Below are 4,976 nucleotides of genomic sequence, written 5' to 3' on the forward strand. Positions count from 1 at the left end.
ACTATCTATCTATCTATCTATCTCTATCTATCTATCTATCTATCTATCTATCTATCTATCTCTCTATCTATCTAACTATCTATCTATCTATGTGTCTATCTGTCTATCTATCTACCTATCTATCTATCTATCTATCTATCTATCTATCGGTCTATCTAACTATCTGTCTACCTATGTGTCTATCTGTCTGTCTATCTATCTATCTATCTATCTATCTACATATCTTTTCTATCTAATCTATTTATTATACTATCTATCTATCTATCTACTATATCTATCTATCTATCTATCTATCGGTCTATCTAACTATCTGTCTACCTATGTGTCTATCTGTCTATCTGTCTGTCTATCTATCTATCTATCTATCTATCTATCTATCTATATGTCTGTCAGGCTCTGTCTGTCTGTCTGCTTGCCTGCCCGTGTGTCTGTCTGTCTGTTAATCAATGCATCTATATATTCACACAGCCATCCATTTTGATTTGTATGTGTCTGCTTGCGCTCGTACTAGATATAGACAGACAGATGGACAGATAGATAGACAGACAAGACAGATAGACAGACAAGACAGATAGGTGAAAGTGGAGGGAATGAATAAGCAAGGCGTATGACAACAACAAAATAGGGAATGAGATTAGCAGAAGAGTAGCGCCCCTTGATTGGACGTCACCCATAGTCTGTGACGTCACCGGCGGAAAAGTTATTGAATTGAATTGAATTGAATTAATGTAGATGGTTCAGGCAAAGTATTCAGTTTTGCCAATTCATCTTTCAAGGGTTTAGTCTGTGTGGTAGCACTGTAGATCACAGATTGTTGGCAAATCTTTCCAGAATCTGTCCAACTCAGCTTTGAAGGCATTTACACTTTCAGCATTCACAACTCTAACTGGCAAGTTATTCCAAGTATTAATTGTTCTAACAGAAAAGTAATTGCTTCTTGTCCTAAGTCTGCTGTGTTCTTTTTGTAATTTCATTGAGTGTCTCTCTTATTAGAGAGAGAACGTCATGTTGGTTGTGCGCATGCGTCCTCCCGCCGCCGCGGAAGCTTTAAGATAGTAAATAAACGTCTTTTCTCATGTTAAGAAAGAGAAATAGAGATGAAGAGAGAGAATAGAAGAGATAGACAGAGAAGAGAGAGAGAGAGAGAGAAAGCGAGAGTGAGAGGGAGAGAGAGAGAGAGAATAAATGAAAAATAAATAACAGAAAATGCAAAATAACCCCCCCCCCCCAATCTTCCCAATAGAATAATAAAAAAGACCAAAAATAATATATAAATAAATGACAATAAATAAATAGAAAAAAAAAAGAGATTTGACTAGAAAAGTGTGTGGAAAGGGTTAATCTTTTAGATTGCATTCATCTCCAGTTTTGACAAAGCCAATCCTGACCGGTGATGAAACCGCCAAATAGTTTTAACCCATTTGGGATGTGGCCAGGCTTGGGGGTAGGATCCAACTCGGTCGCTGACATGACTTACTATGGGGAAAAACAAAACAAAACAAAACAAAACAAACTCGCTTTTTAAAATTTGGCCAGAAAACTCATCCTTCAGATATCCCATCGATTTAAATGACCTTCATCTTGTCAAAAACTCTCAAACCTGGGACTTCATTGAAGACGTCTCCAGATCTCAGGTTTGAGAGTTTTTTTGTTTTGTTTTTTGTTGTTTTTTTTTTTGCCAAGAGGAAGGTCATTTAAATCGATCGCTATAATTTGAAGGACGAGTTTTCTGGCCAAATTTTTAAATACGATTTGTACTTGAGTACGGTAGTTTGGTGACTGGTGAATGATAAAACACACTACATATAATATGGTTAAAAAATCGGATATGGAGGAGATTAGAGTTATCCCCCCTTCTCGTTCAAAAGTACTGGTCTTTTTTTGTTGTTGTTGTTGTTAATGACAGTTGATAGGCGTAGAGACATTCCAACTCCTTGCTCATTCATCACGTGATCAATCGGATTTTGGTATTTTATAACAATCAAATGATGAATTCAGTCGGGCAACGCTGGCTAGACAAAGATCTGAACAAGTGTGTATGAATGGTGACAGGACAGCCAAGGCAAAAGAGAAAAATACAAGGAAAAACAAAAACAAACAAAAAACATCCCAAGAGATGTCTTCAACAAAAAACATCCCAAGATATATCTTCAACAAAAAAATATCCCAAAAGATGTCTTCCTCGAGTGGGGATCGAACCTCAGACCTTCTGATTCCCGGACAGACGTGCTGCCATTAATGGGGAAAACGAAGATCTGAGGTTCGATCCCCAGTCGAGGTAGACGGATTTTTTTTTCATGTTTTTTTTCTCTTGCATTTCTTTCTTTCTTGCTTTGTCTGGCACCTTTCATACACACTTGTTCAGTTCTTTATCTTACACCGGCCCTAGCTTCTTAGTTTGATAATTTTGGTTACCTAATTGTGTGATTTTAATTCCAAATTATTATTTTCAAGAAAAAATACCATATCAATTGAGTTTTAACCATAAAGCAATTATATCGGACAAGTATTTGGCCACAAAAGAAAACAAATCGTGAGTTGTATTCAATAGTTCAACCAATGGAATCACATGAGTTCTACTAACGACAACTCACTGGTCGATGCACAAACCTTTAAAATGACGTCAAACTGTAAGTCCTAGCGGGTTCTAGTATCAGGCTATCAGACAACGATGGCTTTGGTCACAGCGTAGCCACCGTTAACATATATAGCCTGACACAAGAACCCTCTGGGACTTACAGTTTGACATCATTTTCTAGGTTTGTAGAGCGCCTAGTGAGTTGTCGATAGTAGAGCTCATGGAAACAAGTTATTTCATTGGTTGAACTATTGAATACAACTCACGATTTGTTTTCTTTTGTGGCAAAAGACTGGCATTTTGACGTCATTTTTTGGTCAGTGTCAGGCTATAAGACAACGGTGGCGATGATCACAGACGGTTCCATAATATAGTGACGTCACTCTCACGTGTTTCCATACTCACGGGCAGTCAACCAAAGTGTTGAAGGTTTTTGGACTTGGGACGTTTTTAGCCGTGTACATACAGTGTGTAATTACCAAGAGTTGTAACAGTACACATCATCAATGTGTTCGTACGGTGTGTGTTGCTACTAATACAACTACTGTTCACGTAGGCCATAAGCCATTCTTCATCCTTTCAAGCCAGGGGTAGGATTTACCCTAACTACTAGTAAGTCTACAGGTCGGGGGTTTCAATCCGACGATTAACCGGTAGATAACCACGCCTCTCGGACAATCGTCATAATGTAAACAATGGAAGTGATTGGTAGACACAGCAAACTACACAGGTTTTACTATAGATGGTATGTGTTAAGTAAAATACTCACTGTTCTACCTCTTGATCAGTAGAATCAACACATAAAACTATGTGTAAACTTAAACGTTTTTAATATGATCGAGAAAATCGTGTGATAACTAGTCACCCATTTGTCAATATAAAAACAATAACAACGATCAGATGGAGGTCGAATTCGTTCACGTTACTGTTTATAAACAACTTACGATGTTTGTCCGAGCACGTGTGAAGGTGTGTCACAAATTCCATGTTTTGATTGGTCAAAAATCTACTGGTTAATTAGACACCTGGAAGCTATGGTGGAGGTCCCGATAGGTCAGTTGGTAGCGCACTCGTTGCACACGCAAATGGACCAAGATCGATCCCGCATGAAGTCGAGTTCTTCCCCTGCCCCCCCCCTACCCACCCTACCCACCCCACCCACTCCCTGTCCACCCAAAGGTGATTGGTTTGTTTACTCTGCTAGATCTGGCAGGAATTGGATTCAGTAGTCTGATGTCACGCCGCCCGGCAACGGCGGCCATCTTGGTTCTAAACAAAGAAAATCATTACTTTTTATTTTTCAAGCTGGCTAGAACTTTTCATATGTCTTGTGATCAGAATGTGTAAAAGTCAAAACATGATTAAATTTATGGGTTTTTTCCCCTCTGGATACATTTTTATGCTCGCCGGAGAAATATTTCATACGGGCGTCCGCCATTAATCCGATAGTTTAGATCCAGTGTTATTAAGTTACCATGCGTCATTAGGAAGGAAGTGACGTTACGACTGTTGAATCCAGCAACGGTGGCCATCGTGGTTCTAAATAAAGAAAATCGGTGCTTTTTATTGTTCCTGCTGGCTAGAACTTTTTCACATGTCGTGTGATCAGAATGTGTAAAAGTCAAAATATGATCAGATTTATCATTTTTCCCCCTCTGGATACATTTTTATGCTTGTCGGAGAAATATTTCATAAGGGTGTCCGCAATTGTTCCGATAGTTTAGAGCCAGTTACTAAGTTACCATGCGTCATTACAAGGGACTTGAAGCGTATTGCTTTTCTCCTTTCCATGCAATAGAAACTATCATAAGCAAGCGTCAAGTTGATAGGCCTAATGACGACTTGTTTCTCCGATGACGATGTGATCTAAGACTATGACAGATCTCTTCAAACTGTGTACATACGACTGTGGTTGAAGACGCCATTGATGGCCGCCATTACCATTATGGTGCTAGTCGTTGATGTGATAATTGGTAATATCGACGGTAACGTCGGACGTCTTGGCGTACATACGACTGTGGTTGAAGACGTCATTGATGGCCGCCATTACCATTATGGTGCTAGTCGTTGATGTGATAATTGGTAATATCGACGGTAGCATCGGACGTCTTGGCGTACATACGACTGTGGTTGAAGACGTCATTGATGGCCGCCATTACCATTATGGTGCTAGTCGTTGATGTGATAATTGGTAATATCGACGGCAGCGTCGGACGTCTTGGCGTACATACGACTGTGGTTAAAGACGTCATTGATGGCCGCCATTACCATTATGGTGCTAGTCGTTGATGTGATAATTGGTAATATCGACGGTAGCGTCGGACGTCTTGGCGTACATACGACTGTGGTTGAAGACGTCATTGATGGCCGCCATTACCATTATGGTGCTAGTCGTTGA

Source organism: Berghia stephanieae, chromosome 5 (genome assembly GCF_034508935.2).
Source record: "Berghia stephanieae isolate SIO BIC M18660-M18661 chromosome 5, UCSD_Bste_1.3, whole genome shotgun sequence".
NCBI classification, from domain to species: domain Eukaryota; kingdom Metazoa; phylum Mollusca; class Gastropoda; order Nudibranchia; family Aeolidiidae; genus Berghia; species Berghia stephanieae.